The following is a 23,995-nucleotide window of genomic DNA, read 5'->3' as shown; positions in this document are numbered from 1 at the left end:
GAGGGGCTGAGAGAGCAGAGAGGGGAGTTATTCCATTCTCAATTGTGCTCTGATACCATGTGAAAATGTTGGATCTAGAGCATGGCAAGAGCTATGGAGGTTGGAAGGTGAAGACTAAATTCATGTTGACATGGACAATGTTACACAAGTGAATTAGGTTCCAAGAGGGAAGCTTGGACTCATAAAGACAATCTTGTGTATTGAAATGACAATGACACTAACTGAAAGAGGAAAGCATCAAGATATTGTATTCATCGTTATGAAAGTGATAGTCAAGTACAATGCTTTATAGAAGTTGGGTTGTTCCACTCTCCTCACTATGCATATGGGATTTAGGACATCTCTTCTTGGAGCATACATCATTTGTCATTTCTCAACACTTAGTTAATATGCTATGTGTACCAAACATGACTAAGAATCTAGTTTCTATTGGTTAGATGGTGGAACATGGATTGTAGGTTCATTTTATATCTTATGGTTGTTATATAGAGGACCCTAGAAATGAGTGCAGATTGATTGCAAAAGGTAAGCGTATTGGTGTAGATTGTTTACTTCTAATATAAGTTTACCTAAAATGGGTGCTACACTACTTGCACAAGGTTCATGTGTTGTGGGTGACATTGAAATTTGGCATAAGAAAATTGGTCATGTAAATGTGTTGTATTTGAAAAATATGTATTCAAAACAAATTGTAGATGACTTATTAGAGTTTAGAGTTGATGGGATGCATGAGGTATGTGTCGCATATCAATTTGGAAAGTAGAGAAGACATGTATTTCCATATAAAAAGCATGTAGGCAACTACAAAGACTATTTTTATGTGTGGGCTCCTACAAACACTACAACTACAAGTGGTTATATATATTATATCTCCTTCATTGATGATCATACTAAAAAAGTATGGGTTTACTTTGTGTGAGAAAATTAAGGTACTCGCTCAATTTAAAATCTTTAGAGCTTTGGTTAAGAAGGAGATGAGATTATATATTAAATACCTAAGGTTGGATGGAGAGAGAGAGATCGTCTCACTTGCATTTGGCTAAAGAAGAGACCTAAACAAAATAAATATCACAACACAAATGCTATTATAGCGTAATGTCCCCATTACTTAGTTTATTTTAATAGATAATGTGCATATACATTCCAAAGAAAATTGATTTATGTTGCACATTTTTAAAACTAGCTCTAATTATGAAACTAGCTCTAATTATGAATATAATTATTATTATTAATGAGGCATTATATGCTAGTTTATGGAAGAAAGACTTGGGAAATCCTCCCAAGACTAGCTTATTAAGACTATGTTTGTAGTACAGAACAACAAAAAGAACTAGCCTAGTAGATAGTCACTTAGCATTTAAGTACTTGGGTGACAATACTGCTGGGATGGGTGACCTCCCAGGAAGATTTTTCCTATAAGCTAGTGAGAGCTTCTCATGCGCAGCCAATGGCACCAACGAAGCCTTCGTAGATCGTTGCCAAGTATGCCAAGGTCTATGCCTTGGTCATTGCCGTGGTCATGGACCTTGGAGTGACGCCGCTCGGCCATGTGGCACGCATTGCAGTGCTCGCTCATATATTCACTCTACGAAAATGGAGCCCCTCCCTGGCATCATCGATGACATCGCCAAAAATTCTAAAAGAAAGTGCCCCCTCTTTATCATTGATGATGTCATCAAAAAGGCCAAAAAGAAAATGTCCTCTTTTTACCCCCCCTCGGTTACTATATAAACAGGGGTAGAGCATCACGTCGAGAAGACACACAGACACACAATGATCCATGCAGATGTCTCTGCTGCTATTGACGCAATGAAGCTCTACTGCAATCAACCGAGCCTCTCTTTCTTTCTCTTTCTCTCTCTCTCCACTCTTACATGGAAGCACTGCTCGATCCCATCAAGCTTCTTCCATGGCTCTTAAGAGACGTCGAGATGCTGAGCGAGGTCATGCTTAGAGAGCTCCCCAACATGAGGAAATGATCGCCGCTGCTGCCTGAGGGAACTCAACACGATGCTGAAGCACAAGCAAAAGTTAACCCTGAACCCATTCAAACCAAAGAACCATCCATCCCACAACAAATCGAGATTGCAGCTATAAACCGTAATCATGATGGATGGCCAAACAAAGATAATTAGGTTAATACATAAGAAAATGATCATGATTAGTTAGAACGAACTTAGACTTGTAAAAGAATGTTAGTATTATCAAATGTTTTTTAGGAAGAAACACAAAAATTGATAAAGGGGATAGATTCTATGCATCGCATTGCTAGCTGTGTTAAAATGTCTTATGGTTATGATTGCTTTTGGATTTGTGAATGATGAGTTATGAGCCTTATGATTTTGGGCTTGCACAGCCAGGCAAGTTGTGGATTGTGGTGGTTTGGACATTGGGATCCCCAACCCAATTCTCCCTTACACTCTGCAGACCCGTGGAAAAACTCACCTGTTGGTGGGGGTCCTACGCTCCTGAGGGAGGTAGGTGTTTTTGGTTTTTGATCACTCGAGCACCTGAGAGGGAAAAGGGTCGAGTGGTAAGTGCCCCTATTATGTAAGACGACTCTGGAGGCTCAGGGAAGCTTAGAGGGGCTCTGAGCCAATAAATTCCCTGTTGACCATGGATGGAGTGAGATCACATACAGCCCAATCCTAAGGGATTGGAAGGTCCATGGTGTCTTTCTACCAGAAAGACGGTTCTGTATCATTCTACGGAGTGATGGTGCAATAAAGTATCTGATTTTTGAATTGTTTGTTATGTGCTAAAGATCGAGTTTAACAAACCCACTTTAACAGACTAATAAAGGGAAGCTAATTTTATATGTCCAAACAGTGTGGTAGTATGCTTTGCTATTTAGAAAACTAAGCAAACCCATCAAGAAAAGTGGGAGGCTTCGATCCTGACGATTGGATGCCTATGGCTAGGTGGACCCGATAAGTTGGGTAAATTTCCACGGGTAACTTTCCAACACTAGATAAAGCTCATTAAATTGTGACCCTCCCAATACTGGTAAACACCATATTGGGGAATATGGGAATTTTCTATAAGTTTGGGACACGTGGTCAAATCTTTGGATTTGTCATAATTTGAACACTATAATCCAAATTGAGCACTCTATAGCTCAATAGATTCCATTTTTCAAGTGTTTTCCAATGACAGGTCATCATATGGTTTTGAGAAACTTATAGGCATGTTATCTGGGTGCCACCTTTTTAGTATTCAGAAAATGGGAATTAGGAGATTCCCAAACTCACTAATATTATGTTGGTAGGATTAATTACTAGGTTTAACATCATTTTAGGTGGTCGAAGCTGAGATTTTACCTTATGGATAGGGGTCAAGTTACATTTTCCCCCTTTTCTCACTCTCTTTGAACCAAGTGCATTGTTAACCTCACTCCTATCTTTGATTGATTATAAAGTGGTCTTTCTTAGGTGGGCGTTAGATTGCTGTTAGGGGTGACTTGTCCACGCTTCCCCTATGAAGTAGAACTGAGATTCCCATGTTCAACTAAGTCCAAGGTTTCCCATGGGGAGATGGGATGGTGATGTGCATGGATATGAATTTCAATCAACTACTAAGAGGACTCCTTTGGGTTTGTTGGAGGAGGCACCTCACATATAGGCAAAGTTAGATTCAAAATCTTTTAAGTAGATGTATCTTGTTGCTTGGATTCTTTTCTTGCATCCACCTCCTCCTCATTTGAGATTCTTAATATTCTTAAGAGTTCTTTGTTGCATCCACCTCCTCCTCATTTGAGATTCTTTTCTTGCATCCACCTCCTCCTCATTTGAGATTCTTAATATTCTTGAGAGTTCTTTGTTGATTTTGATGGTTTACAATTATTTGTTTTTGCTCAAATGATTTGATGTTTCTCCAATGAACAGATCTTATGTTTATTATCTTATAGTTTTTGGAACAACTCGTCTCTATATTTTGTTAATAAGTGATTCTCCAATCTAACTTGAGCTTGGAGAGTTCACTCTTTGTAAAGGAGACACATCACTTGCGAGTGAAGTAACCTGAAAACCACCCTATTTATAGCTCACGTAAGAGTCAAATAACACCCCATTTTTACACTTATATGATATATTCAAAAAATTATTGCACACCTCCCTTTTTAAATATAAGAGTTTGCATTCTACTTACATACAAAAAATTGTATTCGGTTTAGTATACATGTACACATGCACATAAAAATTTGGTTTCAATATATATAGCATTATTTTTATTTTCACAAAGCATAAAGTATAAGTTGCAAATCCTTTTAAGTCAAGTGCATGACTACATGAATCATGGTATCCCTTTAGTGCCAAGCCAATAGGACGTGGAACCTTGATCCCATGCTTAGTGTATGCATAAGAAAAGCCTTGTGTCTTTATATGCCAAGTGAGCCTAGGACACTAACACAAAGCAAAAAGCATAAGCTACAAACCACAAAAGTCAAACACATGACTACACTAATCATGGCCTCTTCAGTGCACCAATCCACGAGGACGTGGTACCCAGATACCATACTTAGTGTAGGCATAAAGAAACCCTTATGTCTCTGTGTGCCAAGCGAGCTTGGGACACCAACACCAAGCAAAAAGCACAAGCTATAAACCACTAAGGTCAGCTATACAAATCATGGTGTCCCTTTAGTGCCAAGCCACAAGGATGTGGGACCTAGACACTATGCTTAGTGTAGGCATAAGAAAAGCCTTGTATCTTTAAGTATCAAGAAAGCTGGAAACACCGACAAAAAGTGAAAAGTACAAGCTATGCACTAAGGTTAGAAATGACTACACTAATCATGGTGTTCCATCAATGCCAAGCTGCAAGGACATGGGACCTAGACACCAAGCTTAGTAATCCTTGTATCTTTATGGGCCAAGCAAGATTGGGACATCGACACAAAGTGAAAAGCACAAGCTATAAACCACTTAAATGAGATATGACTACACTAATCATAGTGTCCCTTCAATGCTAAGTTGCAAGGACGTGGGACCAAAATAATGGCCATGCTTAGTGAAGGTATAATAAAAGTATTATATATTTGTGTGCCAAGAAAGCCTAAGACACCAACAAATAGGAAAGTGCAAGCTACAAATCACTGAAGTTAGTCACATGAGTACACTAATCCAAATGTCATGAATGAAGCTGAGAGGAGAGAAAGGAAAAAGGGGAGAAGGGGGAAGGAAACCACGAAAGCTTGAGAATAAGGTGAAGAGTATGTTCTTGATTATATCTGGATGCCCTAAATTGGGTCTTTTATACCTTATATACCCCGGTCAATGTGACTAGGTATCTAACCCCTAGTTCTCGTGTATCCCATTGTCGCAGCGCATAGGGTTGAAGGTCACCATAGGGGTTTGACAAGAAAACTGGAGAGAAGAATGTATGGGGATTCAAGAGCTTAGACTCTGAAGATGGTAGAGATAAGAGAAGGGTTGAAGGTTTCAAACCAAGTTCTTGAAGATGTTAATAGATCTTCCAACTGCATGTTCTTAGCAAAGATCACAAGAGTATTATCTCATTAGTTCTAACTCAAATCAAGCTTGTTTTCTTGACTATAAGAGCAATCACAAATTATAAAATCAAGTACAATATGTTGTTATGTATCATAAACAACTTTGCATCCCATCATTCATACATGATGCCATAGCATGAATCAACTTTACATGATTACATTCAATGTAGACTGTTAGGGACAAAAGCTTATGAGTCAAATACAAGGCTTGTAGGGCAAAGAGACTTGCTTCAAGAGAGCTTCAAATTGAGTTCCTGATAAGGATAAGTTACCACAGCCAATAAATAAGAGAAAAATCTCCTCTTAATTCAACTCAAAGCATCTATGAATTATCTACAAACATTGTCGTGCCATAGAGGCACATAATACTTGTATATTTTGACAAGATGTCTTCTATAGAGTAAGAAATGAATTAAAAGAACAACGTTGTAGCTAATTCTCTGAATATGGCTGAAGATATTAGCCCCAAATCAGCCCAAATATCTTCCAAAATTCACCTCTGATGATAGCATAAACTTCCCTTAACACGGTGTCGGTGCGTTTGGTGTCGAGAGTCCACCACGGGGGTAGGAGACAGCGGGGTGAAGGTAGATTCAGGGAGAGGAGTAGATGGAAGAGAAAGGGTTTGAAAAAATTAAAGACGTAGAAAAATACTCCAAAAAAGAATTAGAAAATGTAGAAGAATACTAACAGAGATGAAGCTTGTTAGTTTCTTTCAGCATTATGATAAGAGATAACTCTAATAGACAAAAACGTGTATAAAATAATTCCTTCCTCTATGCTACTCAGATCGCCAATATGATGCTTCCATTGGCTCTGAAAGGAGGGTAAAATACCAGCACACCTCGCCAAAATTCTGCCAGATCACTCCTTCTTCATCTCCCCCTTCGGAGTGCTATTCACACTGCTTGAAAATAGCGATCGTCCATCGCACGATTTTGCCAATCTCTCTTTTTACATAAAATCCTCTCAAATTGGCTGAAAGCTACATGCTTTCTTTTTCATGTCATCTTAATCTAGAAGTTGTCTATAGTTTTATGGATTTTTACAAGAGATAATATCTCAAAGATAAAAAATTGGCTAAAATCTAATATTTTTGAACCATGGACACTAACACTAATGTCTAAAATGGCATTGGCTCTCTAAATCAATAAGAAAGCCACACTCTATTTTTTTTATAAACACAGTGTGCGCATAACGACATGACACCGCTCATTGTTACAGTCCATCCCAATCGTAAGCGTTTTTACTCTCAAAAAGAAAAGATAAATGGAGGGACTTGACAGAGTGGCTAAGAAGTGGGGGTGTATAGTACTACTTTGATCCACATAACAATGAAAAGATTGGGTGAAGACTATGGATAGGATGTCCACTATAGGCATGACAAGGTAAATCTACCATAACTTTTGTTAGACTAATACAAATGGGGTATGCCACATGTCAAAACAAAGCTTATGAAACGTACTTTTTTCAAGCCTTATATGAAGCACATTGTAAGGTGCCAGCCCCATCGGTTGTCCAGGCATGATTTTAGCGGTCTATTGAGAAACGAATCTAAGCATCATTGCCTAGCATTCCCATGGAATGTTTCGAGTTTTGTCGCCTAGGGTTTCTTGAATCCGCCTCGCAATGGAACATTCCGGCCAAACCCACTAGCATCGACTTGAAATTTTGGCTTTTAATGGCCAAGGTCTCCTAACAACATTCTAGCATCGAATCCTAGACATCCTACTTTACGTAGAGATTTCCAAGCCGAAGCAGACCCATGCCGTTTTAGGGGACTAAAATGGGTGTAATGTTTCTACAGCAAAATATTAAAGGACATAGATCCCGCGCAAAAGCGACTCAAAGTAATCTCCTGCAACAAAAAAAAAAACTTTGGGCTAAGTGCTCCATTCGCATGCATTAACAAACACCAGCCCCGCATCATGTATAGGAAGCCGTGGCTCAAAATCCGTAGTTCACCGTGGGAACACCCCTCCAAGGGAAAAAGGATAAAGGATTATATGCAAATTTTTTTAAAACTCCCTCCCCTTCAACCATTTCATGGCGGGAAGAGGGAGTATGAGTAGGTGTATGGAGGGGCATGGGGGAGGGAAGCATGCACCCTGCCACTTGTATGGCCACCCCCCCACCTTAACCTCATATAAACACCCTCTCCCAAGCTTGGAGGGGGAATTGATGGTGTGTGCTGCCCGCTGCTGTCGCTGTAAGAGCTGCTCGCCGCCAGAGAGCTGCCGTCACTAGGCTACCGCTGCCATCACCTTCATCATCATCATCATCATCATCATCATCGTCGTCGTCGTCGTCGTCGTCGTCGTTGTCGTTGTCGTCGTCATCATCTCCCTCATCGTCATCTTCACCATCATCACCATCTCCAATCATCTTTTCCACATCATCTCCATGTCCTAGAAGCTTGAGAAGCTTCTATTGAAGCTTCTCTAGGCCTTGTTCACCCGTGCCTCCCGTTTTTTTTAAAATCGTGTCTCGCAAGGCCTGTGTCCTGTGCAAAGAAGAAAGTTTCGGCAATAGCAACTCTAAAACTCGTAAGGGAACCAAGGAAGAGTTGCTGAGTCGAAGTCTACTATGTCAATGGCTCCTAAGAAAAAGTCAAGAGGAGCACACTGTCAAGATTGTGGGAGAGAAGGAAGGAGTCTCACTTGTAGCTTTCTTGCTTGCACAATGGGGAAATACACACAGAGGTGGAGGCTGAAAAACAGTTTTCCTCTTCTTAGTTGTGTAAGCCAAAAAGAACTCTAGTACAAAGAAATAGAAAAACCCTATATATGGGTCTCAAACCAAACTCAACTAACTAAGGTGGCATACTAATTGAGCCACGAACTAGAGTAGATAAGGATAGCTGTCATGTAGCTATTATTCATGGGCGGTGTACCAACCGCATCTGCAACTGACACGTCGATGACATAAATGCACAACAGTCACCCTGGCATATCACGAGTGGAGCTCAATCTCTCAACACTCCCCTTCGAGCTCAATCCCAATTCCTGCACACCAAGCAGGTCTCTGAACTTGCGCAACTTCTCTGCGCCCAATGCCTTCGTGAATATGTCAGCTACCTGATCCTCTATGCTGACATAAACTAGATCAATAAGACCTAGTAAAACCCTCTCCCGCACATAGTGATAATGCACCTCAATGTGCTTCATTCTAGCATGATAGACTGGATTATTTGCCAAGTGTATACTACTCATGTTGTCACAATAAATGACAACTGGCCCATCTGTAGACTCATGCATATCATAAAGTAGCTTATGCAACCAAGCTACCTCACATGCAGCCATTGCTGCACCCCTGTACTCAGCCTCTGTGCTCGACAAGGCAACTGTAGGCTGTTTTTTGCTGCTCCAAGTGACTGCAGCACTCCCAAAAGAGAACACATACCCACTGGTAGATCGTCTATCAGAAATACTACCAGCCCAATCAACATCAGTGTATCCATGTAACTGTATCTGAACCTGAGTCTCATAAAATAGTCCATACTGTAATGTGGACTTCACATACCTGAGTATGCGTCTAGCCGCATCCAAATGCGGTTTCCTTGGAGCCTGCATAAACTGACTTACCAATCCAATAGCATAGCTCAAATCTGGCCTGGTAATAGTCATATGAATCAAGCTTCCTACTATGCGTCTGTACATAGTAGGGTCTTCCAGAAGCTCACCTGCATCTGCGCTCAGCTTCACATTCTGCTCCAAAGGAACTGAAATAGGCTTACAGCCTATCATCCCATATTTGGATAGCATGTCCAATCCATACTGCCTTTGCAAGAGCTATATCCCACTTGGTGATCTAATCACTTCAATGCCCAAGAAATAACGCAGCTCTCCCAAATCCTTCATCTCAAACTTCTGCTTCAATAGCATTTTCACATGAAGGATATCTTCATCACTATCACCTGTGATAATCAAATCATCAACATAAATGACAAGTAGCATAATACCTTTCTCTGTTTTTCTCACATAAAGTGAGAAATCTCCCTTGGAAATCTGAAAGCCAATAGTGACAAGATACTGTCCTATCTTGTTAGACCATGCTCTAGGTGCTTGCTTCAAGCCATACAAGGCTTTCTTCAACCTGCAAACAAACTCAGGATGAACAGCATGCACATAACCTGGTGGCTGCTCCACATATACCTCTTCTTGCAAATCACCATGCAAGAAGGCATTCTTTACATCCATATGATGTAAAGACCACTCCTTTGATGTAGCCATAGCAATGACTGCTCTTACGGTTGCCATCCTTGCAACTGGACTGAATGTTTCTTCATAATCAATGCCATATGTTTGTGCATACCCCTTAACTACTAATCTTGCCTTGTATCTGTTCACAGAACCATCTGCATTCTGCTTCACCTTATAAACCCACTTACAGCCAATTGCATTCTTACCTTTAGGCAAAGATACCAATTCCCATATAGCATTTGCTTCCAAGGCATCCATTTCTTCATCCATGACTTTCTCCCATTTTTCTTTTCCCATGGCTTGCTCAAAAGAAGTGGGTTCTGGTTCCTGTATCACTTTGACCATATATGCATAGTGAATGGCTGTAAATCCGTCATATTTCAGCCTATCCACAGGATACCTAGCTATTGTAGACCTACGCAAAATAGGTTTACTCCCAGGTGCTCTTAAAACATCCCTGGTCTTCCTTACTCCAGGTGTAACAATAGAAGGAATACCCAACTCATCATCAATGCTCTGTTCTGAGCCACTAGATTCACCATCCACATAAGAGTGACCTGCATTCACATCAAACATGGGCTGATCAACCTTCTCTTTTCCTTTTCGTGATACCTGCATACCACTATCTGCATTGCTTTGAGAAGATTCTCCTGATCTCAATCTGCCTGTCCATGGCAAAGAGTGTGAACCACTGCTAGAGGACGCTCCAGGTCCACTAATATTTTGTGACTGCTGCTGTGAATTCTGCGCAGCATTACTATTTTGTGCATCTACATCATCAATCACATTTACTAGTTTATACCAGCTACTCATCTCATCAAAAACAACATCTCTGCTCACTGTAAACTTACGAGTAGAAGGGTTATAGCATCTATACCCTTTCTACTGCAAAGAGTAACCAATAAAGATGCACTTCTCAGCTTTTGGATCCAACTTGGATCTCAACTCATCTGGCACATGTACATAGGAAATGCAACCAAAAATCTTCAAATGAGAAATATCTGGTTTCTTACCAGTATACCTCTCCTCTGGAGTCATCCCATGTATTGCTGCAGTGGGAGTCCTGTTCATTATGTAGACTGCTGTAGCAACTGTTTCAGCCCAATAAAAATCTGGCAGGTCTTTTTCGTTGAGCATGGCACGAGATACCTCTCCAATATGCCTGTTTTTCCTTTCTGCAATTCCATTTTGTTGTGGGGTATGATTGCATGAATATTGCTGCTTTATGCCATGCTCATGCAGGAACCTTGCAAACTCATTTGAGAGGTACTCTCCCCCTCCATCTGACCTTAGCCATTTTATTTGCAGGCCTGTTTCTTTTTCAACTATAGCTTTAAGAGTTTTGAAATGCACAAAAACTTCACTTTTCTTTTTCATAAAATACACCCAAACTTTTTTGCTATAGTCATCAATAAAAGTGACAAAATAATGACAGCCTCCAAGAGATGCAGCTTTAGTAGTCCACACATCAGAGTGGATTAATTCCAATGGCTTCTCACTCTCTTGAACATGTCTAGAAAATGGTTTCCTTGCCTGTTTTCCAAATTGGCAGGCTTCACATACCTTATGCATTTCTGCAACCTTGAATTTAGGCAATCCTGCAACAATATTTTAAGCCTGCATTGATTTAAGTCACTGTACATTAACATGACCAATGCGTTTATGCCAGATATCAATATCTGCAACTACACCGGTCCCATGTGCAAACATTGCTGCACTCAATTCAGACATGTCTGCATCCAACGTAAACATTCTGCCCTTCTTCTTTCCTTTTGCTATCAAGCGACCTTTATTTTTCATATCCTCAATAAAGCATCCATGAGGATTAAATCTGACCTGCAAGCCCTGCTCAACCATTTGACCAACAGAAACCAGATTCTTGGTGATATTCGGGACATGAAATACATTGGACAGGTATTTCTTTTTTCCATCCTGCATAGACAAGGGAATTTTTCCAATTTGCACAATAGGATGTGCAGTATCATCACCAGTCTCCACAAATTCTGGTTTTTCTATTTTCCTTGCATCCTCCATCCATTCTGCATGACTTGTCATGTGGTTTGATGCACCTGAGTCAACATACCATACATCGTTGCTTTCTTCTGCACTTGTCACAGAATTGTTCATGTGCTGCACCATAAACAAATGCTCATTTCTGTCATCACCCTGTCTACTAGAAGATGCATAATTTCCTTGTTGCAGTTTTCCATTCATGATGTCATTCTGCTTTTTATAGCAATCTTTAGCCATATAACCCATTTTACCACAGTAGTAGCATTCAACATTGTTTGCATTTTGCCCTCTTTGCCATCCACCACGACCTCTTTGGCTCCCCCTGCCTCTAGAGTTACCACGTCCTCCTCCATAGGACTGGTTTTCTTGAGTTTGCTGCATATTCTGATTTCTACCACGGCCTCCAGATCGGCCTCCTCTACCTCTGCCTCTACCTCTTCCAGCATTTGAGTAGAAGACAGCTTCTTTTGAAGTTCCTCCTGAAGAAGATGCACCACCATTTCTCTGCTCCTCAGAAATTAGAAGAGCAAGCAACTCCTCAAAATCAGGAAATCTTTCACGGACGGAAATGGATGTTCGAAACTATGCATAATCCTTTCCTAGACCATTCAAGGTCACAGAAACTAAATCATCATCTTCCACTGGCGACCCAATGGAAGCAAGTGCATCTGCAATCTTCTTCACCTTCATGTGGTAGTCATTGATGCTCATATTTTCTCTTTGCACATTATGCAACTCTTGCTTGAGCTGCATTTTCCTGGCTTGAGTATTTGTGCTATACATTTTTGACAAAGTATCCCATGCCTCCTTTGGCGTACTTGCATCCTGAATATGCACAATCATAGAGTCTGAAATACTGATAGACAGACAGTACATAACTTTCCTGGCTCTCTCATGCCATGCTTTAAATGCCTGCATTTGCTATTGATTAGGAACATCAGGAAGAACTGGTTCTTCTTCATTTCCTGCAACAAATTCCCAATATCCTTTTCCCATAAGGAAATTCGTCATTCTAAACTTCCATGCCTGGAAGTTGTTCTTGTCAAGCTTTTCAGTGACAATCTGTGAAAGAGAATCAGACGCCATTACAGAAAACTGCAAAAAATTCTGTCACTGCAAAAAACACAGCTTCACCCTCACAAGGGCAAATCTGCAAAACTGGCAAAAGTGGTATTTGACCACACAGTCACTTCCTAGCGACGATTTTGCATAAACAAGAACCAATGATGATTCTGTAACTCCCAATGTCTCTGCACATACGATGCAATTTCTATAGTAACTTTTCATCGACCTGTAGAACAGTGGTCCCACAGCATAAAACTGGGCCTTTTCCTGAGTGCGTGCAGAAAACTTCCACCTCCAAAACAGGCCCCAAAATGGCCTCAAATAAAAAAAACAGGGCCGCCTAGGGCTAAAGCCTTGTCCCGCAGCATATACTGCCCTCTTGCTTCACCACGAAGGACGTCTCAACTTGAGACAATGCACTCTTGCAATTTTCGGCTGTGCTACCTGTAGAGATCTGCTCCCAAAACAGAAAATGAAAGCAACATTGCTCCTCTTACCAAAACACCGCGAGCTTGGCTTGCTTTCTTGAGCTCCTTACCACGAACAAGGCTCTAATACCATGTCAAGATTGTGAGAGAGAAGGAAGGAGTCTCACTTGTAGCTTTCTTGCTTGCACGATGGGGGAATACACACAGAGGTGGAGGCTGAAAAACAGTTTTCCTCTTCTTAGTTGTGTAAGCCAAAAAGAACTCTAGTACAAAGAAATAGAAGAACCCTATATATGGGTCTCAAACTAAACTCAACTAACTAAGGTGGCATACTAACTGAGCCATGAACTAGAGTAGATAAGGATAGCTGTCATGTAGCTATTATTCATGGGCGATGTACCAACCGCATCTGCAACTGACATGTCGGTGACATAAATGCACAACGTTCACCCTGGCATATCACGAGTGGAGCTCGATCTCTCAACACACACGTAGAAGCTTCCACCCAAAGTACGAGAGTGGACAATGCCCCGATAATGAATTCCCAGGTTTCGAATAATATTCCCACATGGAAAGGTTGCACAAAGCATGCTTTAATTCTCGTAGGGAAGTTTAAATGCATTGGGAAATTTATATATTCATTCGATCTACAAAATTTAGTTGCATGTCGAGTACTTGCATTTGGCTTGCACTTCCATGGTCAAGGGTAGTTGCATTTTTGAACGTATGATGCATAAGTTAAAAGACGGAATTGTGCAAAGGGGTCCTTGTTGCTTCATGCAAAGGACATGGTTTATGACACATAATGCACTTATGAAATAAATTCCTAGTTGTGACTCATGTAGAAGGTAATCGTAGACGGACATTAAATGATGTCCGAATAGTTGTAATGCTTTGCAAATCGCATGCGATGATAGTTACATTCTAGGTTGGGTTACGTGATAAAGGAAGGATTAAATCAATGATGGACTCATGGAATTCACTCATGCATGGAATCCTTTTATCAAAGTTTGAATTTGGGAAAAGATGCATCCTCATTAAAATACTAAAGCTTGAATTTGATGCATAAAACGTAGAGCTTATAAGAATTAGCTCTAAATGTCAATCATTATAATATAGGGCAAGGAAAGGAAGGATCACTGTAGATCCTATAGTTGCATAAAGGCAAAAGGTCTATGGTTTTGAAATTGCATATTCGCATGGAATGATATGTCTCATGTATCTTGCAGTTACCTATATCTTTTAGGGAAAGTGTTTGCATCTCTAAGAGAAAGATCACCTCTTATCGTAAAACAATTAGATCAATTAGGTAAATCGCATGAGCCTGGTCACTTTAAAAGGCAGTGTCCCACGCTTAGCAGAGGACAACATTAGGGGACATCCCAAGGAGCCGTCTATGGCCAAGGAGCCACCGTCATGGCCAGAGGAAGAACCTCTAGTGTTGCCAACAAGGAGCTGGGTGATGAAGAAGATCCATCCATGGAAGCTGACATTGAGAGGGCAATGGTTCATGCCGCTCTTCACAAGTAAGGCCCGAATCGCCAATTCTCGGTGATTCACGGATTATCAAGGTAAAAGCTTCAAAACCTTGATTGATTGTGGCAGTACACATTCCTTCATTTCACCAATCTGTGCAAAAAGATTAGGAATAGCCACAATAGATGCACCTATCTTAGTTGTGGAATTAGCAAATGGTCGTGAGGTCTCTTGTACCAGGCAAACTGCTAAGGTGAAATTCCTACTGAAAGGAGAGTCGACTTCGGTCAGATTCAAGGTAATGAACCTAGGTGTCCACGAATGTTTGCTCGGAATGGATTGGCTAATACTCAATGATGCCCACATTCACTGTGGAAAGGGACAAGTCTCCTTTTGAAATTCTAAAGGGGAACTAGTCACAACTCAACGAGAGGCTGGTAAGCCAAAAATTCAGCTGGCAAAAGCAGCACGGATCATAAAAGGAGTTAGAAAGGGGCTACCTGTCTATTTGATTAAACTAAATAAGCTAGATCAGAATCAGGAATCTAGGGAAGAACCTTCCTGGTTAAAGGAATACGTAGATGTATTTCCTGAAGAGTTGACAAAAGTTCCTCCTCAAAGGGAAGTCAATCATGAAATCAAGCTAGCGCCAGGAGCTACACCAATTGCAAAGAGACCATATAGGATGTCCATTCCAGAAGTGATTGAGCTGAAGGAGTAACTCAAGCAATTGTTAGGCCAAGGCTACATCCGTCCTAGCAGTTTGCCATGGGGAGCTCCAGTGATGTTCGAGAAGAAGAAAGATGGAACGCTTCGGCTATGCATTGATTACAGAGGGTTGAATCAATCAACCATTAAAAACAAATACCCCATTCCAAGAATAGATGAACTTCTTGACCATCTTCAAGGTGCGCAGATCTTCTCCAAGATAGATCTCAGGTCTGGATATTATCAGATAAGGAGCAAGGAAGAAGATATACCAAAAACGGCATTCAGCACAAGATATGGACACTTTGAATTCCTAGTCATGTCATTCGGGTTGACAAATGCTCCTGCTACCTTCAACAGGTTAATGCAGGATATCTTTAGGCCCTATCTTGATGACTTTGTACTCATCTTCTTTGACGATACCCTAGTTTACTCCAAGCAGGAAAAATATCATGAGCCCCAGCTTCGCATTGTCCTTGAAACAATGAGGGCACACAAGCTTTATGCCAAGAAGAAGAAGTGTGCATTTTTCAAGTGATAGATTGAATATCTGGGATTCATTGTATAAACGGAAGGAATTTCAATAGATCCGGCCAAGGTCAGAGACGTTCTGGAATGGCCAACACCAACTTTTGTCAAAGAAATACATAGTTTTCTTGGTTTGACAGGATGGTACATGGTCTTTATCAAAAACTATGATTTGATTGCAGCGCCTCTAACTGATCTACTAAAGAAGCAAGTATCAATTGTATGGTCACCTGCTGAACAGACCAGCTTTGACAAACTAAAGCAAAGCTTGGTATCAGTACCCATCCTGAAACTTCCTGATCTTAGTAAGAAGTTTGAAGTGATAATGCTAACGCACTTGCCTTAGGATGTGTGCTCATGCAAGAAGGTCATCCCATAGCATACTCTTCAAGGAAACTGAAGAGCCATGAAAGAAACTATGCTACCCACGATCTAGAGCTGTTGGCTATCATCCATGCTCTCAAACTTTGGAGACACTACTTGTTGGGAAACAAATTTACCTTAGTAACGAAACACAAAAGTCTTAAATGGATTTTCAACCAGAATGAGCTCAATATGAGGCAACGTTGATGGATTGAAGTATTGGAAGAATATGACTTTGAAATCAAATACTGGCCTGGAAAGGAGAATGTAGTTGCAAATGCACTCAGTCGCAAGGCATTTCTGAATTCTCTGATTTTGCAAGATCCATCAACAGCAAGATCTCTAGCTACAAGGGTATCCATGCCAAACAACCCAATTCTTGAGCTAGCTAGAGAAGAGGCATGCCATGACCCAACCTATCAGAAATTGCTAAGGGAGATCCCCATCAAAGATCAAGACCCGAAGCTACAAACAAAGTATCAAGAATTCTCTATCAATAGTGGACTTGTCTACTATAGGACAAGATTATGTATCTCGGCAAGCCAATCACTCAAGCAGAAGATACTTTGGGAAGCCCATGACTCCCCTTTCTCAGGACATCCTGGCTATGCCAAGACCCTTAATGCGGTCAGGAAGAGCTATTATTGGATAGGCTCAAAGGTGACGTTCTCAAATATGTCACGGAATGTTTGTCTTGTCAACGCATTAAGGCCGAACATGTCAAAATGCCAGGGAAATTGCAACCACTTGACATTTCCCAAATGAAATGGGAATTCATTAGTATGGACTTTGTTGTTGGCCTACCCCAAGTTCAGGGAGGATACAACTCCATTATGGTCGTGGTAGATATACTCACCAAGGTTGCACATCTTATCCCTGTTAAGACAAACTATAAAGCCTCAGACATTGCAAGGTTATTCATCAAGGAGATATTCAAACTACATGGGTTACCCAGAAGAACCATTAGTAATCGTGACTCTCTCTTCACATCACACTTCTGGAGGGCTATCTTCGAGGCCATTGGGACTCAACTCTGTTTCAATACAGCTTATTATCCCCAAACTGATGGTCAAATAGAACAAGTCAACCAAGTCATTGAAGATATGCTTAGGGCACACTGTTGTCGCGAACCCAAAAAGTGGATTCAATATTTGCCACTGGTTGAGTTTGCCTACAATGCTTCTTACCAACAAAGCATTTAGATTACCCCTTTTCAAGCATTGTATGGGCATGATTGTCGTAGTCCTTTAAGCTTTTCGGACCCAACCTTGAGGGTTGAAGCTTCAAAGCATATGCTGGAAGACATGGATGACCAAATCAAATCAATAAGACATGACATCCAAGCCGCCAAGGATAGACAAAAGGCTTACGCAGACTTGAAATGGCAAGATTGATCCTTCGTTGAAGGTGATATGGTATTCATTCACGTACATCCAAAGAAGAGTTCCCTATCCTTGGGTGAATGCAAAAAGCTAAGTCCAATGTATTGTGGACCCTACAAGATTCTCAAGTGCCTAAGGCCTAATGCTTACAGACTGCAACTCCCTGAAAACCTAAAAGTTCATTATGTATTCCACATCAACCTATTGAAAAAGTATGTGCCTAACCCTAGTCATGTGCTTGATGATCAACAAATTGTAATGCCCAGCCAAGGAGTCCTTGAGCTACGCCCTGACAGGATCTCAGATGTTAGGGAGAGGCATTTGAGATCCAGGACATTGAGAGAATACCTCATCTAGTGGAAAGATTACACTGAAGAGGATGCCACTTGGATGGATGAAAGTACTCTCAACCAACAATACCCCCAGATATTCTCGAGATGAGGACATCTCGATTCCTCTAAGGGGGAGAGAATGTAATATTTCTACAAAAAAATATTAAAGGACCTATATCCCGCACAAAAGCGACTCAAAGTAATCTCTTGCAACAAAAAAAAAACTTTGGGCTAAGTGCTCCATTTGCGTGCATTAACAAACACCAGCCCCGCGTCATGTATAGGAAGCCATGGCTCAAAATCTGTAGTTCACAGTGGGAAAATTTCTCCAAGGGAAAAAGGATAAAGGATTATATGCAATTTTTTCAAAAACTCCCTCCCCTTCAGCTGTTGCATGGCAAGAAGAGGGAGTATGAGTAGGTGTATGGAGGGGCATGGGGGAGGGAAGCATGCACCCTGCCACTTGTGTGGCCACCCCCCCTACCTTAACCTCATATAAACACCTCCCTCCCAAGCTTGGAGGGGGGATTGATGGTGTGTGCTGTCCGCTACTGCCGCCGTGAGAGTTTCTTGCCGCTAGAAAGCTGCCACTGCTAGGCTGACACCGCCGTTGCCTTCATCATCATCATCGTCGTCGTTGTCGTCGTCATCTCCCTCATCATCATCTTCACCATCACCATCATCTCCAATCATCTTTTTCACATCATCCCTATGTCCCAGAAGCTTGAGAAGCTTCTCTAGGCCTTGTTCACCCGTGCCTCCCATTTTTTTAAAAATCGTGTCTCGCAAGGCCTGTGTCCTGCGCAAAGAAGGAGGTTTCGGAAATAGCAACTCCAAAATTCGTAAGGAAACCAAGGAAGAGTCGCTGAGTCGAAGTCTACTACGTCAATGGCTCATAAGCAAAAGTCGAGAGAAGCGCACGCGGAAGCTTCCACCCAAAGTACGAGAGTGGACAATGCCACGATAATGGATTCCCAGGTTCCAAATAATATTCCCGTATGGAAAGGTTGTACAAAGCATGTCTTAATTCTCGTAGGGAAGTTTAAATGCATTGGAAAATTTATATACTCATTTGATCTACAAAATTTAGTTGCATGTCGAGTACTTGCATTTGCTTGCACTTCCGTGGTCAAGGGTAGTTGCATTTTCAAACCTATGATGCATAAGTTAAAAGACAAAATTGTGCAAAGGTGTCCTTGTTGCTTCACGCAAAGGACAGGGTTTATGACACATAATGCACTTATGAAATAAATTCCTGGTTGTGACTCATGTAGAAGATAATCGTAGACGGGCATTAAATGATGTCTGAATAGTTGCAATGCATGGAAAGGATTTATGAACTTTGCAAATCGCATGCGATGATAGTTACATTCTAGGTTGGGTTAAGTGATAAAGAAAGGATTAAATCAATGATGGACTCATGGCATTCACTCATGCATGGAGTCCTTTTATCAAAGTTTGAATTTGGGAAAAGATGCATCCTCATTAAAATACTAAAGCTTGAATTTGATGCATAAAACGTAGAGTTTATAAGAATTAGCTCTAAATGTCAATCATTATAATATAGGGAAAGAAAATGAAGGATCACTGTAGATCCTATAGTTGCATAAAGGCAAAAGGTCTATGGTTTTGAAATTGCATATTCGCATGGAATGATATGTCTCATGTATCTTGCAGTTACCTACATCTTTTAGGGAAAGTGTTTGCATCTCTAAGAGAAAGATAACCTCTTATCATAAAACAATTAGATCAATTAGGTAAATCGCATGTAATTGCCTAACTCACATGAGATTCATAAAGGCGTGAATAGTTAGCATACGGCGAACACCTCAATGTGCTAGGTTTGGTTAAGTTATGTTAAAATTTTGCCTAGTATCGCACTTAGGATGCCAATTTAATATTTAGGTCCTACCCACATCCTCGAAATGTTAGGATTATCTAATCACCCGTGTAAGAATGATCTAGGGTTCTCACCCTAAGGATCAGTTGACCAAGTACTAGACCTCCGCAAGAATTTAGGGACCCTAGGGCCAAAACATTTATCGGCTTAGTAGGGTTAGGGTTTTGGATTGGGTCAATAAGACTCCCAAGCCCTACATCTTGACCAAAGGTATTCTTGACCAAGGAATAACGTGTGATGAGAAAAATAAACCTACAAGTTAGGTGCTGACACCTAACTCGTGCAACAAGTTGCAACGTCATATGGTCTTGTGTCTAAATCACAAAATAGTATTGCCACTCCTTAGACCAAGTTTGACGAGTTCTAAGTACAAGTCTAATTTTCTAGAGGATGAGTAGTCATCGTACTACATCACTCCTTCTTGGGACTGATTTGCCAAGCTAGGGGAGTTACGAATTGCCAAGAAAGCAATTGACCAACCAAGTTAGGGCGACAAGGTTGCCCATGATTTATTGACTATAATATAAGGAAACCTAAGGTAGTGACAATTTGGGTTAACTGGTGATCCGGGTTTTTTACAACCTGGATTACTACCACAAAATTTGTCCAAAACCCCTATCAAGAGCTTACCATATCACTTTGGGTTTACTCTTCAAGCACTAGGTATGCTACATTGCTTCTCGATTATGCTAACTCTAGCAAATGTGGGGAACAAGTTCTTAGGAGGCATGCCAATGTAAAGGGTAAAAGGGATGGTTATCTTAGTGAAGATGGAAATGGATTACACCTAGGAGTTGAGTGAGTGCATAGATTTTTCAAAGGACTAGCCTCCAACTACACATGGGCTCCGCTTGCATCACTAAGATTTGGAATCTATCACCATCATTAGAGGACACCTCACCCTAGCACACAAGTCAATATCCACATCATGGTATCATTTGGATCTTATACAAAAGCTTATAAGCATGGACCCCTTTTGTCACATGCTTATATGTATTTATATATATATGGGGGACTAAAGTCAAAGCAGCTTTTGGAATCCATTTTTTATAATCTCAATAACTCCCAATAAAAAGCGAATTTCAAGAAAATTCTCATGCTACCCAATCGGTTTCGACCTGATCTACAAAGTTATAGAAGGAACTTTTTTAAGATTCTTCACAGATTTGAAGTTACGAAGGTGCATACTGCTGGCTACATGTAATTTGCTTATCTCTTTCACCACACCAACTTTCCATTCTATCTTTCTTGTAAATATATTATAATAATGTTCTTTGGGTACCCACCTCTTGTAATCTAGCTCTATTTCTCTATTTTGTCTACCACCACCCTTGGCTTCTTGCATGATGACCAAGGTGGAGACTTGTCCCATCCACTATTCTCTATATTTTCAAAAATTCCATACATCATCTAGGATTATGTTAATCAAGAAGATTAGCTTAATCTAATCCCTCATGGAGGCTATATAAAGAGCCCATGGAGAATGGGGAGAGGGAGACAATGACAAGCACATGAGAGCACTCTAGAATACCCTCATCTCTTTGAGGTAAGCTATGATTAAGTTCTTTTATTATGTAGTATAATGGCAAGCTTTCTCTACCTCTTCTCCTCTTGTCTCCCTCCCCTCTCATCTCTCTCTCTCTCATATTCTAATAGAGTGTCTAGTGCCTATATTCTCTCTTGTAAATTTGTGCCTTGGTTCTTTTGATTCTCTTTGAGAAAAGGGATGTCCTAGTCCATCCTCCCTTTGGCTAGGTGGTGCCCCTCTTTAGTTCTCTTAGTGAGGATTGGAGGTTGGATGGGTAAGAGGCAACCCGTTCATCATTTCAGCCCTCACTGGGTATAAAGCCTAACCCAAGGAAAAAGGGTAATCAAGTAACTTAGCTTACGAAAACAACTAATGCTTCAGGTTAAAAGCTTGGAAGGAGAGGCAGTACCAGTTACCTCCGACTGTCTGCCTGACCCTATCCAAGGGGATTGTTAGCCGCGCCAAGTACATGGACCGAACCCCCTGCGAGAGGTCTCTCCGTGGGTGCTACTTGGAGGAGGAGGACGCTTGGGTGCCAGGGGAAGCTCTGGCTGTAAATCCCTTCCCTCCGGATCCTGCACAAGAGGCCAACGTGACTCGAGATGGGATCTCAAGGCATGTATACTAGTCAATGGGCGAAACTTGGAATAGCAATCCCTGAGGATTACTGGAATAGCCTTCAGGCGGGTTATCTGATGTATTCCAAAGACTGATAAATAAAGATCAAATGTTGATAAAGGAACTTGCTTGACATTGTTTTTCTGTGTCAGTGCCTAAGTTACGTGAAGAAACCAGTGATTAATTGGTTAATTAAGAAAGCTATTTTTGCTTGTCAAACTAAATGTGGTAGGTAATTAGATAACTAAAGCAACCCGAGGAAAGTGCGGTATCCCTCTTGTTTCCCATTCTTCTTGAACCAAGTGCAGTATAAACCGCTTCAACCCTGATGTTTCTGCACAAAGTAGTTCGTCTGCTGGGGCTCGACGCTGGCTACCGTCTAGGAACTTGACCATTAGGGAAACCCTAATTCAGGTCAGTCCTAAGTGGGAATGGCCAGAATGCTTCCGCTTCATGGCAGACTCGGGAAGACCTAGATCGCAAACCTTGTGACATTCCTTGTGAGTGTTGGGCGGTGCTTTCTAGACTCTCTTTTTGATGGGCTGCTAAGATGTGTCCTACAAGTGGATAGGGGGACAAATTACAATGGGACTATGCCCTATGGGCAAAGAGATTGAGTGGTGCATCCCTCTCATTTCCCATTCTCTTTGAACCAAGTGCGGCATGGGTCTGCTTTGGCTTGGATATCTTTGCGTAAAGTAGGATGTCCATGATCTGACGCTAGAATTCTATTAGGAGACCTTGGCCACTAGGAGCCCAAATTTCAAGTCGATCCTAGTGGGTTCGACTGTGAATGTTCCGTTGCAAGGCGGATTCAAGAAACCCTAGGCGACAAACTCGGAACACTCCATGGGAATGCCGGGAAACGACACTTAGATTCGTTTCTCGATAGACCACTAAAAGCGTGCCTGGACAGCCGATGGGGTAGGTATCTTACAATTGTATCAGAGCCAAACTTCGTAATGATATGTCATTGCTTAATGTATGGTTCATAGGCATATCCTAAACAAAATAATCTAAATGGTATGGCTTGATTGTTAGGCAACTCCTACACCCACAAATATTGTCATGCAAGAGAAAAAATTTCTTCTCAAGCAAATTAAGGCACCCGAGTTTGGTGGAGAAGGAATAGACATCGCAGCAGAGGCAGAAATATGGATTGAGTCGATGGATGACTATTTCTTTGCTTTGTGAACTACTTCTACCAATAAAGCAATGATAGCCAAACTTAAGATAGTTGGCCAGGCCTGGTTATGATGGAAGCAATGGTGCAAGGATCAAGGTATTTTTGAAGCCACTGTCACTTTTGCTCAACTAAAAGATGCTGTATACGGACGATACCTTTCGCCAACCTACCAGACTTTGAGGATGAATGAAATTTTCAAGCTCAAGCAATTGGAATTAACCTTGGAAGCTTACTACTCAAAGTTTGTAACCCTACTAAAATATGCGCCACCAATGGATATTGCGGAGCAAGTATCCAAGTTTTGCCATGGCCTAAACACCCCTCTGAACCACCATCTTGAAGCAATGCGTCTAATGGACTTGCAAGTTGCAATACTCCGAGCAAATCCAATCGTCCAAGAACTTAAATCGGGCAATTGTAGCAAAGATGACTCCCAAGATCTAGGTAAGAGATGCCATATGTGTGGAGAGACAGGGCACATCTATAGGAGATGTCCGTACCGTCAATGCTTCCATTGCAATGAGCTAGGGCATGTCCAAGCAGACTGCCCTGACTTAAGTCCTGACTTAAGTCTGAAAGACATTAAACCCACAAGAAAAAAAAGCTACATAGGTGCAATCTAGGGATATATAGAGAAATTAGACGAAGACGAAAACTTAGAACCTACAACACCTCTTCATCAAGATGATTAAAAATCCTAGATATCTTTCAAAAATGTAATACATTTGGTATTGAGAATACCCCAATAAATCCTACT

The sequence above is a fragment of the Lygodium microphyllum genome, chromosome 10 (genome assembly GCF_053477565.2).
Source record: "Lygodium microphyllum isolate KBCC chromosome 10, Lygodium_microphyllum_v1.1.10, whole genome shotgun sequence".
Taxonomy (NCBI): domain Eukaryota; kingdom Viridiplantae; phylum Streptophyta; class Polypodiopsida; order Schizaeales; family Lygodiaceae; genus Lygodium; species Lygodium microphyllum.
This window is presented reverse-complemented; position numbering follows the sequence as displayed.